Here is a 15,692-nt window from a genome sequence, read left to right as displayed (position 1 = left end):
TTTGAGGTTGCATGTGTTTTCATTTGATGTGTTACTATGTTTCATGTGCTTCACTCACATTTCTATGAGCTGCTACCTTCTTTGGATTGTGTTATCCAGTCACTTTCCCCCCCTTTTTTGTCCTTGAATGTCGAGGCTGTGGGCACTCTCCTACATCTTCACATCATTCATCAATGCTTGTGTTCATCTCATATCATCCTAATTAAGTTGGATTAGGACAATATGTACGCATTTTACCCGCCTTGATCAAACACTTTTTTGGGTTGGATTTTGGAGTTAATAAGAACTTGGGAACGAAATTGTATGTACGAGTTTTTTTTTTGCTACCTAATTGATTCTTTCCGGCGAGAGAGATTCATGCTCGTTGTACCAATGTTGATGTACAATGGGTGAAGTAGTGGTTTACGACGGCTTAAATGGTGGGGAAAAAGTTAATTCAAGGAAAAAATTCAAACCTAATAACATCATAGATCAAATAAATAAATAAAACCATGCTTATTAGATCTACATAATCACATAGTTTTAGACTTCCATAGAACAACACTTTCCACAAAAATCATGCATAGAAAGGCATACATACATTAGAGTACGTTACTCCGATAATTACACTTTTTACGCATAATAATATACATAGAATGCAAATAGCAACACAATATGATTCAACCTAAGCGATACCCTACTTTTTAACTTTATAGAGTTTATGGGTTTTCAGATTGTATAATAAAAGTTACTATATTATTTGACCCTACATCGAAAGATTACAAGGAGCTATTTAATGTAAATCCAAAAGTATTATACTCAATTATTTATATGAACTTGACAACTCTCGATTACTCTAATTACAAGTTGCACAATTGTTACGATTTCAATAAAATTTTAAAATATTGTGGGCAGATTTTTTTTTAAATACAGGTGTTGAAAATTTATTTTGGTATGTAGTCTATTTGCTATCGTACGTGTGGAACTCGTCATGAGGAAATGACAAGTTCCATAAAATATATTAAAAAAATTGAACTTGTCATATAGACCGAAAGAAAATTGTATGGAACTCATAAGAGCATTGTAAGGATGTGGTTGAAACCTAACAAATTACATACTAGAGTAAGCTGCTAGGAGAAGTGCATTTTTCTTGTGTACTGCGAGACCAGGTACGGTAGCAAAGTCTATGTCTTCCTTGCTCATCTCGTTCGGCATTTCCCAATCAAATTTGTAAAGAAGATTAGCAAGAGCAGGCTCCATTTCTGCAACCCCCATAAATATTCCAGGACAAATTCTTCTACCGGCACCAAAGGGTATGAGCTCAAAATCCCGCCCTTTGTAATCAATAGAGTTGCCAATGAATCTTTCAGGACAAAACACTTCAGGGTTTTCCCAAGTTTCAGGGTCTCTTCCTATTGCCTATACATTCACATAGACCAAGTTTTTGCTGGTATTTTGTACCCACTTATGCTGCGTAGTGTTTCTCGTGGCAATAACAATGGCTCTGTTGGCAGCAATCTAAATGTTTCTTTTATTACGGCTCTCAAGTAAGTTAAACCTTTAAGATCATCTTCATTTACGAAACCTTTTCTCCCATTCAAATGCCTCATTTCAGCTTGTGTTTTGTTCAATCAATTTGGGTTTTTCATTTGGAAAGTCACGACCCAAACCACAGTAACCGCAACCGTGTCTGTTCCGACAATAAACACGTCCTGCATGCATAATAAATAAACGAGGTAACATGTGCATAAATTGTGAAGCTGATGGTAAAACGTTTTTGAGTGAATACGAAGTAGTGACCATAAGAACAGCTTTTATGTGATCCATGATAAGATCAAAGGGAAAATCACGATCCTTCCTTATTCTTAGTAACACATCCACTATGTCCTCTTGATCTGGTTTTGGCCTATTTGGATCAAGATGTTCATCAATGAGTTCTTGATACAAGGCAACATGTTCTTTGAAGGCTTTCTCAAGACGAGTGTGGAAGCCAGTGAATCTATCTGCCCAACCCCTGGAAGGAAAATAGTCAGAAAAACTAAAGCCTGTGAACATGGCTTCACTTTCTTTCAGCATCCCATGAAACCTGCTTCTTTCGGCTCCTTCTTCCTCATACCTTTTAGAATATAATGACATGTATAGTGATAGTACAGTAAAAGAGATATCAAGATTTTACGTGCAAAACCGTTTATGGAAAATCACAGGCGAAAAAGAAGAAAAACATTTGAGTCAAAATCCAACAATACCTCTTGCCAAGCCTACCCTGAAAATTATTGAGCTAGTAAGGCACATAATCGTCTCGCTTAAGTTGACATGCTTAGAACAAATAGATAATCTGCATATTTTTTTCAACCAGCCGAGAAACTTCGTCTTCTCGGATGGAACGATACTATGCACCCCGCTGAAGAGATGAACAACACATATTTTTCTCATCTCCTTCCAGTACTCAATGTATGGTGAAAAAGCTAAATCCAAAGCCTCGTAAGATAATTTGCGAGGACCACGAAGATTTGGCCTGCTGCAAAAATCGAGGTTATGTGTTTTCATAACCTCTACCGCCATTTTTGCAGAAAAAATTACTAGGGCCGGTTTAAATCCAAATCGCAAGGACATGAGAGATCCATACTTTTAAGAGAGTTTCCTAAGGAAAATACGAGGGCCGTAAGAGCCATCAAACATCTGCATATATAAGTGACCGTTTAATGGAAGACCTGCAGGGCCAGGGGGAAGAAGAGGAAGGTTGCAGTATTTGTCATTGTTGATAATTTTATGTTTTAGGAAAAAGAAGAGCAAGAACAGGAGAGCTAGAAGAAAGATATTGATAAACAATACCATTGGAATTCTAAGTTCTACACTTAATCTGTTTGAAACTTGAGAGGAAGAGGACCTTTATCCAACTCTTTTACAATAATTTTTAGGGTAAACTATATGTATCCCAACTATCACTTTATTCCATTTCAGTCATCCAATTAATTTTAAAAAAAAAATCCTACCTAACATTTAGTTTTGGTTTCATTTTGATATATGTCTTTAAAAAATTAATGGTGAAGTTGACGTGTCACCATAAGATAATTGAAAAAAATGTGACGTCAACAATTCTGATAATTTTTTAACGATGAGAGACCAAAATGTAACATTAGCAATGATTTTGGGAAAAAATAGCTAGGTGTTAAAACTAAATTTGTAGTTTACTCTAATTTTTATCATAAATCTGAAGAAATATCTTTGTACCATGTCTACATAAATATGTGTATCATAATCATATATTAAATTGAGTCGTGTTGAAAAAAATTGAGTCAATTGAGTTTACGAGTATAATATTTTATTTAAATTTTATTTAAATTTTATTTAAATTTATGAAATTTGAGTCGATTTCAATCAAATACATTTGTTCGAAATTAAGTTTAAATTTAAATATAATAATATATAATATTACGTTATCAACTTATTCAATTTACATGATTCTCTGTAATCATATACAATATGCATGTATATTTTCATATCTATATAACATTTATAATATTATTTCATAAATTAAGCATCATCTAAAACAATAAGATATATTTATAATAATTTTAAAGAATAAATTTTGAGCATAAAATACTGATATAATTATAAATAAGTCAGAGAATTGATAAAAAAAGTTTACATAGAGTTGCAGTTGTAAGATTAAATTGAATAAAAAATAAAATTGAGAGATTAAATTAAAAAAATATGTTTCAAACCAAAGAATTCAAGTTACATATATTTTAAAGTTATATATGATTATATGATTCAAATTTGATAAAAATAAAATAAAAATAAAATAAATAAAAAGTATAATAAAATATCTTCAATGGTAGATTTTATTTAAAAAGTATAATAAAATTTTAGGATTTTCATGTGATTAAGGGGTGGGATTTTTTTACAAAAAATATAAAAAACTAAAAGTTACAAACAGACCTTAAACTATGTCAAATACCATCAAATTTTAAATGTTGACTCATTTATACTTTTAAAATTTTAATTTTATTAATTTTATCATTAACGTTTATTTTTAAGTGCAATTATGTCACTTTAACCTCCGTTGTTAAATACTTTACGGAATGATGACATATCAGCTTTGCGTCATGGTGTTACTGATGTGGTTGCCTTATCAAAATGACGTCATTTTGGCACGACTATTTTGATACCTAAAAAAGCCTAAAACGATGTTATTTTGATTAAAAAATATATTTGGTGTTATTTGAACTCCAAATCTTTAGAAACTACGATTGAAGCTTCACCACTCGAATAACTTAAGATCTTTGTTATATTCTTACAAATGTAATATACATATCATACAATTCAGATTATTTATAATTTATGTATAAACGAGCCATCACTTAAAGTTTGGTGATATTTGACTTAGTTTAAATTTTATGCAATATCCGGGGTGAGAAACCCATTTAATATTAGCAAAAGAAACTTTAATTAAATTCATTAATACGTATTGACACGTCACTAAAATTATATATATATATATATTTAAATTTTATTCTTGTTTGTAATTTAACTAATGTGTTACAAGAGTTTTGACTTTTTATCTTAAGTCTCGTTTGATCTCTCTCTTTAATTTTAGGGTAAATTACAAGTTTAGTAACTAAATTATCAGTTTTGGTCCGTTTTAATACCTAAATTTTCAATTTTCAAAATCATACATAAAGTTTAGTTTTTGTTTTTTAGTACCCCATTAAAAACTTTAGTTTTGTTTCATTTTAGTACTCTCGTTCAAAATTCAATGTTAAGTTTTGAAAAAAAATGGAAAGTTTAGGTACTAAAATAGGTTAAATTTGATAGTTTAGGTACAAAACGCGTTAAGATTTTAACGGGTACTAAAATAAAATAAAAACTAAATGTTAGGTATGATTTTGAAAAAAATAAAAGTTTAGGTACTAAAACGGACTAAAATTGATAGTTTAAGTACTAAATGTGTAGTTTACCCTTAATTTTATTGATTGACAGAGATATTAACCTTAATGTTGGTTGTCGATTGCCGATATTATTTGTTTTTTTTATCTATTTTCTTATATTGCACCTTTATTTTTCTTCTATTTTTTATTTTTTAATAACGGCCTTCATGACACGATTTTCTCTACCTTTATAATATATTTTTCCTCTGTCTTTTGGAACGTTCTAAATCTTATCTATTGTTTGTTTTTTCATTCTTTTTTGTTTAGCTTTTTCAGGGTTGAATTTGACATCCTCTCGACTAGAAAGAAACCAGGATTGAATTATGAGGGGCAAGTTGTTTAACTTTTAAATAAATAGGATCTTTAAATTGAATAAACCATAAAATTTAAAGAAATTATTACTTAATTTCACTAATTTTAAAATTGAAGGGTCTTAAAGAGTAATTAAACTAAAAAATTAGAACTCAAAATTTCATTTTAAAACTATAAAGGTCCTAAAATATAATTAAACCAATAAATTTGGGAGAGGTAATGGCTTAATTATAATGATTTCAAAAATATTACGGGACTTGAAACCAATTAAACCATGAAGGGGGCAATTGCCCCTCCCACTTCCCACGTAGCTTTGTCTCTAGTCTTCGACTAATCAAATTGACTGTAACACCCTAGTCCAGTTAGACCCGAAGATCCTTGGATTGCAATGTTACACCAGACTACCGAAATAGTGACCCAAAAATTTTCTTTTAACACTGCTTGTAAATATCTGAAATTTAGACATCCATAATGTAATATAAAAAATAGAAATGAAATAGGTTTACAATTAATGGGGAGCTCCCAAAATACATCCACAAAATAATACAAAATACTGAGTTTCAAAAGAGTTACGACTAACTACATAACAAGGTCGATAACAGTACATGCCCTATAAAGATGACTCAAGACGTACTCTGAGAGGTCTCTAGAAATATGCTCTACTGCACTAGAATATCTGATGACGATAGCTCCCCACAATCTGCCCTCAAGAACCTGCGCACAGAAACACATTCCGAACGCTAAGCTTATGAGCTAAGTGTCTTACTAAAAACTGTACTATAATATATGCATTCACTATATGAAAATGGAAAGTAGCACAGGTTTAAGTATACAACTACTGGACTGCTAATCTGTGGCTGGCATAATGGTACGGCTGAGGGATTCTGCATCTCAGAGCTCTCGCACCCCTCTAGTACTGCCGAAGCACCATCGGGTACTCATGGGTAAGATTCAGAATTCTGCATCGAAACGTACACTCACTGACTTACTCCGTCGAGTCTTGGGGCATTTGCACCCAGTTGGCTGCTATAGTGTCGTAACACTAACTTGGATCTACTGACTGTCGTATTTCTGCTAAAATGGACTCAGGTGTCCTGATTATTTTCCCGAGCATTCAAGCAAGGCTAGTTTTATGTAAACCTAGTTATTTATGTTTCTGCTGTTCTGATATTAAATATTGTTCTCACTTTAAGTCTTATTTGAGGATATATTGAAGGGTTGGGGTACCTCGAGTCTAATTCTCTTAAAAACTAGTCTTTTTGTCCAAAACAGACTGAAAGTATCGATAGTAGCACAAGAGTATCGATACTCTTGAAAATTTTGTATACTTTATATAAGTACCGATACTTTTAAACATTCTGTTCTGCCTAGTTTCGAAACCTTCTGGGAGTTTCAAAAATATGACCCAAATTATCAATACTCTTTCAAGAGTATCAATACGCTTGCCCAGAAACTCACGAGTTTGCCCGAGAAGAAGAACAAATTTCGATATTATCCCTCTACTATCGAAACTCATCATGCATAAATCATAAAATAGGTGCAAAATTCCTATTCTACTAACCAAAGACCTTAGTGAGGTCCCCAAACATCATTAATGTTTTATGAATATACAAAGGAGCATAAATAGGGCTTTAAACATGTTTATAATTTTAAACCATGAAATCTACAACGGGGATGATTCAAGATTATGCAACCTACTACATTTCATCTAAATGACTTACATATGGTATAGTTGAGTCAAGAGTGGGTTACCTTTGATGCTAAACTGCTGAAAACACCCAATGCTCAACCAAGGGTGAATTTCTCCTTCCCTTTATCTTTGGAGCTTTCACCAACATCTCTCACTAAACATGATTCAAAAAAAAGATTATGAGCTGAAAGTGAAGGCTAAGAAGGGTTTAAAAACACTTTTTATAGCTAGAAAACACTGAAAACAAGCTGGATTCTCTGAATTCCTTAAACCCCTTCAAAAATCGTTTTTGGCATCTATCAACAAACCTTGCAAGAGCGGGCTTAAAATGAAGCTTGGGAATATTAGAATGTGGTTCTTACCTTGGTTTAAAGGAATAAATTGGAGATAAACTAAAGCCCCCACCTTTGCTCAAGTTTTCTAAGAAGAAATGTGAAGATTTGGAAGAAGAAAATGACAAAGGAGAGTTGAGAAAAAGTGGAAGGGAAACAGACGTGAAATCAACTTCAATTAACAAATTTTAGCTTTATTTTTGAACAAGGGTATAATTGTTTCCTTGGTCCCTTTAATTATGACTCAAGATTAAAAACACCCTTTTTAATCTCCATTGGGCTTACCTCAAGAGTCAAAGCTTCCTACAAGCTAAAGAATTAAACCAAGGCCCATCTCGGATTAGCCCAATACTTCTAACCTGAGATTCGGGGGCTTTACAATGACACATACTTATTATCCTATATAGGATATGGGTTTGTGTTTGAATGAATTTGGACCATTAGATTAATTTGGATTTGGGTTTGTGTTCGGAGATAATTTTCTTGTGACACTCGACTTTGATTCGTGATTTTCAATGGTCTTTCAGTTGTTTGATACCTTGTTGTGGTTCGTTTGTCGATGCAATCATATCCATTCACATCTTTATTTTGTTTCGAGTTTCTCTATGAGTTTTTAATGTTTTCCTTTTATGGTCTTTAGATGATCTTAAATGGCTAGTTGTATATTAAGAAATGTTCTAATTATGTGTTTACCCTTATGATTATAAACATTGTTGTAATTTTTTTAATAAGGGTAAACTACATTAGATACCACCTGACTTTAGGCATTGTATCGTTAATTCCACTAACCTTTCAATTTTTCTAATTATAGTATTGAACTTTGATTTTTGTTTCAAATATACTACTAAACCGTTAAATCTTTAATGCCACGATGATGTGGTGACGGCTGTCAATGTAGAGACCTCACCAAAACGACGTCTTTTGATCCGACTATTAACGAGTTAATGGCCCAATGGTATAATTGAAACAAAAATTAAAGTTCGGTGCTATAATTGGAAAAACTAAAAGTTCAGTGGCATAACCGATACAACACCTAAAATTCGATGGCATCTAGTGTAGTTTACCCTTTTAATAAAATTAGCAATTCTATTCGCATTAAACTAAACTTTACGTATCAATTTATCATAAATTAAAAACATTAAAATTATTTTTTCATTTCACCCAAACAGTATTTAGAATTTCTTTTGTAATGAATGTTTGTTCCTTTTTTACTTGCGATTACACTGTTAATCAGTCGACATTTCCTTGAGGATCCCACTAACATGAGAGGACTTTATTGAGGATAGAAATAGAGATTTATATAATCTATATGAATTTAAAAATTCATATTAAAAATTATGAATATAGAATTATGCAAATTTAAAAATTAAAATAAAATTATTAATAAAATATAAAAAATATTTCAATAATATAAAAATTTAAGAACTTCAAATAATACACTAATATATCTTTAACATCATTTGTTCCATCTTAATCATCTTATCGTATAGAAAGAGTAATTGAGAAATTTATAATCAGAAACGAACATAAAATTGTATATTACAGAAGATAAACTTCTAAAATTTTAATATGAATGAATTTTTATTAAAAAAATAAACTATTCCTGTTGTTCATCCCTGCCTAACCTATGAGCCGATGTGTAACTAAACCAAGGCAGCGTGATATAACCAGCACAGATGTCACCTAAGAATTGAAAACATCCCATACGTGATACACCATATATACGTGCATGTGTCAGCTTCAAACAAAATGGAAAATAACATGCAGACACGTAATCTAACTTACAATTTTCATTTTTTTTTATTTTTTTAAATGTAAAATAATAAGTCTTCCTCCCAAGTTTCCAAACAGATTGAGCTGATTAGAATGGCTGTATCACCGTTTATGATATTTCTCCTACCTCTCCCCTTCTTCCTCTTCGTTCTCCTAAAACGCAGCATCAACAACAATAGGAACCGTTATCTTCTTCCCCCGAGCCCTCCAGGTCTTCCCTTGATAGGTCATCTTCATCTGCTAATGTTCGATGACTCAGCCCCTCATGTTTTCTTTCATAAACTCTCTCAGAAGTATGGTCTTCTCGTGTTCTTGCGATTAGGGTTTAAGCCAACACTTGTGATTTCTTCGGCGAAAATGGCTGAAGAGGTTATGAAAACCCACCTAACCTACGTGGTGCTCGGAAACTATCTTACAACACCTCGGACGTGTCTTATTCACCATACAGTGACTACTGGAAGGAGATGAGGAAAATTTGTTCAGTACATCTGTTTAGTAGAGTGCAAGAGTTTTGTCCCGTTCGAGAAGACGAAGTTGCTCGCTTGATTGGAAAAATATGTCGATTATCTGTCGAGTCTAACCCTGTCAACTTGAGTGAGGCAATGGCGTGCCTTTCCAGTTCCATAATCTGTACAGTAGGCTTCGGGAAGAGGTATTGTTACTTGTTAGTAGTTTACCCTCAGGGATGTGGTTTACGGAGTTATCTTTGTTATTAAAATTTTATAAATTTATCTATGTCTATTACCTAAAATAAAATTATATAAAATTATGTATTCCTGGTTACCATGTTAATTGCTTTAGACTTTTTTCCCTTTAAATAATATAGAATGATTATAAAATAATATTTATTCATAATTATTTTAGTAATTGATAACATACACCTATAGATAAAATTGTTTAAAACAATTAAAGTACCTGTAGATATAATTGTTTAAAACAATTATAGCGAATAATTTTAAGGAGAATAATGTTCATTAAGGCTACTTGATTCGAAAATTTTGGATTGTCTTCTATCTTAAAGATGTTATAAATAGTTTTACAAAATCTTATTGTGTTGCTCTCCTTTATTTTTTTAATAGGTATGACGACCAAGGAGCTGAAATAGGCAGGTTCCATGGGTTGCTTAAAGAGAGTGAAGCCATGTTCACAAGCTTCAGTTTCGCTGATTATTTTCCTTTCATTGGTTGGATTGATGGATTTACTGGGTTTCTTACTCCTCTTGATAAAATTTTCAAAGAACTTGATACCTTTTATCAAGAACTTATTGATGAGCATCTTGATCCGAATAAGCCGAAATCAGAGCGCGATGGCATACTTGACGTGTTGCTAAGATTATGGAAGAATCGTGACTTTTCGTTTGATTTTACTATGGATCACGTAAAAGCTATTCTTATGGTAATCTCATCACTCAAAACCTTTGCATGAGCTATTCTTATGGTAATCCCATCATCATTCAAAACCTTTACCATTCAAGGATCGTCTCATCTTATCTTCACCTTAAGTTAGCATGGGTGTGTATGTTCATGGATATTGTTTTTACTTCCTATTTTTGTCATAAGTCGTACTTTTGCTGTGACTCCTCTATCCAAGTGTCTGAAGAAACTTTTTCATTTTTTAAAAACCTAAAAGTTTTTAAAGTCACATCTTATAATTAAAATCATTGATAGATTCAGTCATATTTTTTTATCATCTTAGCCTATGAATAACTATCATAGCATGGGTGTGTATGTTCATGGATATTATTGTATTTTTTTATCTTATTCTTTTTTTTTTGGATAATTCAAATTTTATGGGTGTGTATGTTCATGGATATTATTGTATTTTTTTATCTTATTTTTTTTTTGGATAATTCAAATTTTATTACCAAAGAAGTCAAAATGCTACAAAAATCAATATCCGATCACCTGGAATAATTACATTCTAAAAATACAAAAAAAATCGGTTTAATCTATACCCCGAGATATATAAAGTTTGGAATTGACAAGTCTATTGATGTTTTTCCCCCTCAATTTAATATCTACAAGATCTTTAATGCTTCTGAAGATGTCAGCTGGATTTTGAGAGCAATCTTTGAAAATTCTATGATTCCGTTCCTCCCATATAACATAAACGTTGGTGTTCCAAGTGATTTTGAGAATAGTGGTTAAGAGAGACTTGCCTTTCCATGATTTACTTGCTCAATCAACCATTTCTTCCCAGGATCGGAATGTCTTATTCAAACCACAAAGATGAAGGGTATTCTCTCTTAAATGAGCAGCAAAATGACAATCGACAATCAAAGAACAAGTGATTTCGATTTTCCTGCATGTCATTACAAAGAACACAAATCCCAGAAGAAATGATTCCTATACGTTGCAATCGGTCTCTAGTGGGAAGCCTATCTAAGATTACCATCCAACCAATTAAACTATGCTTGAGAATATGCTGTGGGAACTCAAAGTATGCCATGTCATTTTGTCTCCCTTGTGTCCAATCTCTTGCCAAATTTATCTTACTTTAATTGTTATTTTTTCGTTTATTAAAAAAATTGGAAAAATTTTCGTTTATTTTTTATAAAATTTAGAAATTTCATATCTTCCAATCAATTAAAATCTATTAACATAATTATTGACAAATTTATATAATCTCTTAATGTTAAATTTGTTATTAAATAATCATATCTATAATTTGTAGTATCAACTTATGAACAATCAGTCTAATATTAGGCTTTACACTTACATTAGATTGATATATAAGGTATCATGCATGATTGAAGAAGGTTTTTTTTCTCTCTCACAGTTTCTCTTTGAATTTGTCTCATTATTCATTAATTTTCTTTATATTATTTACTATTCACCTTACATATAAATATACCGACAATTTCTCATTAAAAGAAGTAAATAGTTGAAAACCGTGCACAATTTCATTTCTTCCGTCAACAATTATCAATTACATTAATAATTTTTTTTATTTTTTTTGGTAGGATGAGGACTGTCTTATCCACTTTAATCCTATATTGTCTGAATGTTGCAAACACGCATGTCCATGGAGATCAGTTATATAACCTCATTCTTATCGAAAATATGTTTTGTACCATAGAATTTTAGTTCGTCTTCTCTAGATTTTTGGTTCATCCCCTAACATAAAATCATAAGTCTGTTCTTGCATAGGACGTATTCATTGCTGGAACAGATACAACAACAGCCACTGTGATTTGGGTCATGTACTTTCTACTGAAGAACCCAGAGTGTTTGAAGAAAACTCAATAAGAAGTGAGAGATTCGATCGGTAAAAAAGGTTTCGTAAATGAAGATGATGTTCAAGCTTTAACTTACCTAAAAGCTGTGATAAAAGAAACATTCAGATTGCAACCAACAGCGCCATTGCTAGTGCCACGAGAAACGCTTCGAAAGTGCAGCATAGGAGGGTACCAAGTACCTGCAAAAACCCTAGTCCATGTAAATGCATGGGCAATAGGAAGAGACCCTGAAACTTGGGAGAAATCGGAAGAGTTTCGTCCTGAAAGATTCATTGGTAGCCCTATTGACTACAAAGGCCGAAACTTTGAGCTCATACCATTTGGTGCCGGTAGAAGGGTTTGTCCTGGAATGCATATGGGAGTTGCGGTAGTGGAGCTTGCACTTGCAAATCTGCTTTACAAGTTCGATTGGGAAATGCCGAAAGGGATGAATACGGAAGACTTAGACTTTGATGTCCTACCTGGTCTTACTACACACAGAAAGAACGCTCTAGTCCTTGTGGCTAGGAAAAGATCTGATGATTAATGTTAAAGTTCTGGGAAAATCTTTCTTCTGTGTCCTCGTAAAGATTTAGTCTAATTATAATCTTATAGATTAGGAAAATGTTATTGAAATATTAAAAATTCAACCAAAAAAAAAAAAAAACAGAAATCAAAATATGAGATCTAGTATCACATAGATCTATTCATTTATGGATTCAATATTTTCCATTCTTTTATTATATTTATGATGTCAGTTTTTTTCTTGATAAAAACAATTAATTTTACCAAAAAGAGTAAATATTTAAAATTTTAACAAAAACATAACAATCATAACCATAAATTTAATATGTAATTTTTATAATTTTTCTATAATTATTGACATTAAAATTATTCATTTGAAATCATTTTAACCAAGAAATTTGAAGATAAATATTAATAAATTTAATTAAATTGATAAACAAATCAAGAGGACCAAATCATTAAAAATCCACTAATAAAATTGTAAATTAAAAAGGAACGAGGTGAGAAGACTATTCACGAATATAAATATCGAATCCAAGTATAATTTTAGGCCTCATTTTGATAATATTGTTTAAAAGACTTTTAGCTGAAAAGCTTGTTTTGATCGCAAAACTAATGTCAAACGGGAAAAATTTAAAAAAAATGCGGTGGAAACGGTGGTTTCAAACTAACTACTAAAACTAGAATTCCTAATTTTTTTCATTTAACTTTTCTTTAGAAGAAAATTTATATTTTACCCTTACCACTGCATAGATTTCACTCAATTATCTATTTACATTTTATTTTAATAATTTAATACGAACGTCCCTAAAAATTATTACTTTTAATAATTTATTTTAATTATTTAAAAATAAATATAATTTATAATTTATATATTAAAATATTAACATTGAATTATATAAAATATATTTTTATTATAATTATATTTTTCATTAATATTTGTATATTTTTTTTTGAAAGATGAGTACTTTGTATTAATGAGAATACAAGGTGCACCACCCCATGAGCCTCATTAAAAAACCTCCCTAAACCTATTGGAGGAAAAAGAGTATACCTTGAGGTGGAAACAAACATAAAACCTGAACCCACAAATACAACAAACAAAAAGGCAATCCAAACCGGCAGTCAGACAAATTTTTGCCATGCATAAAGATCAAATAAGGAAGAACAACAATACAACTAGTCATATTTTTATTATAGTTTAAATTGATTAATTCATATATAAGTACAAATATAATCTAAATGTCATATTTTTTATTTACAACATAATGTTTATAATGAACATTTTATCTTTTAAAACTCACTTTTTAATAGCAATCTCAAACAGTTAAATTTTAACTAAATTTTTAAAAGTTTGTTTCTACATCACTTTTCAAAAGCGATATCAAACTGACCCTTAATCAGTTGAGGTTATGTCAATTCTAAAAAAGGATAAACAAAAGGATCAACTAGAGAAAAATATATCATAAAAATAGATTAAAAATAAAAATAAGAATAAAAAAAATAAGAAATATATACAATAAACGATCAAGACTGAAATTAATGTTACTGTATACTAAATAAAGAGAAGATGGGAAAAAGAAATAGACGACTTGGGAAAAGAAAATCTAAATCCTAGGCGGCTGTAATGTTTATATAATTTGTTATATTCATATAATATTTATAAGTTTTCTATAATCAAAGTCATCGTTTATACACCTTCAAAAAAAATAATTGTTTGTACTATTTATTAAATATATAATTAAATTCATATCACAAATTTATAAAATATCAATTTAATTATAAAATATATTCTTCTCCTTCAAATTATTTCAAATATAATCATAATCATAATTGTACTTTTTTCCATGAAACTGGAAGGCATTTATCTAGTCTGTTTCAAACGTATACCAATCGATTATTCTCTCCATGCAGACGTTGAAAATTGGTGGATTGACTATGGAGTCAACAAATTAATTATTATTTTGTAAAGAACAAATTAATTAACGTTGAGAGCTAGCCATGAAAATAAACTCAATACAAAAAGGAAATTACTCAAATTTGAAAATAAACTCAACCCATTAACCTTTAACTCTGTCACCGAACCACCCTTCTCCGACCGGTCATGGTGTACATCGTCGCTCTCACTGAACTCAACAGCAACTGGTGACCTTAACCCGACTCTCAAATCACCCGAAATCGATCACCGTCGAGCTTAATAGCAAGGTCGTCCACCTCCAACCTCGACAACCGCTCGTTGAGAGTCATCATCGCCTAGCCCAGTGGAAGCGCCGTCCCGAAACGGTCATAGCTCAGTCATCCACTCGCCTCCACTCGCTGCCATTCGTGGTGGAGTGACGTTTGAAAGTTCGACGAAAAATCCCCATCACCGTTTGATTTTTGCGATTTTCGGCCGAAACCACCGCCTTTTCGTCTCACCGCCACTGAAGCTGAGCTCGCCGGTCCTTTTTGACCAAATTACAACCGGTTTGGTAATCCATCGTCGCCAAGCGGACGAGCTTGGAAGAGGGGCGGCCGAACAGTTTAGGGGTTAAAATGAAAGTTTTTAAAGTTTTGAGGTTATTTAAAAAATTTTGTGTTTTCTTTTTTAAAATATATATATATATATATATAATTTTATTTTTTAATTTTAAATAATTTTTTTAAAATTACCAGATTGTGACACGTGTTACTTAACGGAAAAAACTAACAATCCGTCACGGCGTAACCCATTTTGAGTAACGGAATGAGACGTTACCAAACTTGAACGAAAAAACGTTAGGCAATAAACTGAAAAAAAGGGTATACGTTGAGCACCTTTTGTATATTTAAACCTTAAATTAAAATTGAGTTAAAATAGATTTGAATATTTTTATTTAAATTTAATTAAATAGATTTGAGTGGACGTGACTAATTATGTAATTAAAATATTTTTATTTAAATTTAATTATAAA

General features: G+C 31.4%; 2 pseudogenes; one reads left to right on the top strand and one right to left on the bottom strand.

The window, feature by feature from the left end:
* Positions 1–1,089: 1,089 nt before the first annotated feature.
* On the bottom strand, positions 1,090–2,274 carry LOC120172808 (annotated as a pseudogene).
* A 6,836-nt stretch (positions 2,275–9,110) lies between these two features.
* LOC120172842 lies at positions 9,111–12,781 on the top strand (annotated as a pseudogene).
* Positions 12,782–15,692: the final 2,911 nt, after the last annotated feature.

Source organism: Hibiscus syriacus, unplaced genomic scaffold (assembly GCF_006381635.1).
Source record: "Hibiscus syriacus cultivar Baekdansim isolate YM2019G1 unplaced genomic scaffold, ASM638163v2 tig00111881_pilon, whole genome shotgun sequence".
Classification (NCBI taxonomy): Eukaryota; Viridiplantae; Streptophyta; class Magnoliopsida; order Malvales; family Malvaceae; genus Hibiscus; species Hibiscus syriacus.
The sequence above is the reverse complement of the archived record's forward strand: the minus strand, read 5'-3'. Positions and strand labels throughout refer to the sequence as shown.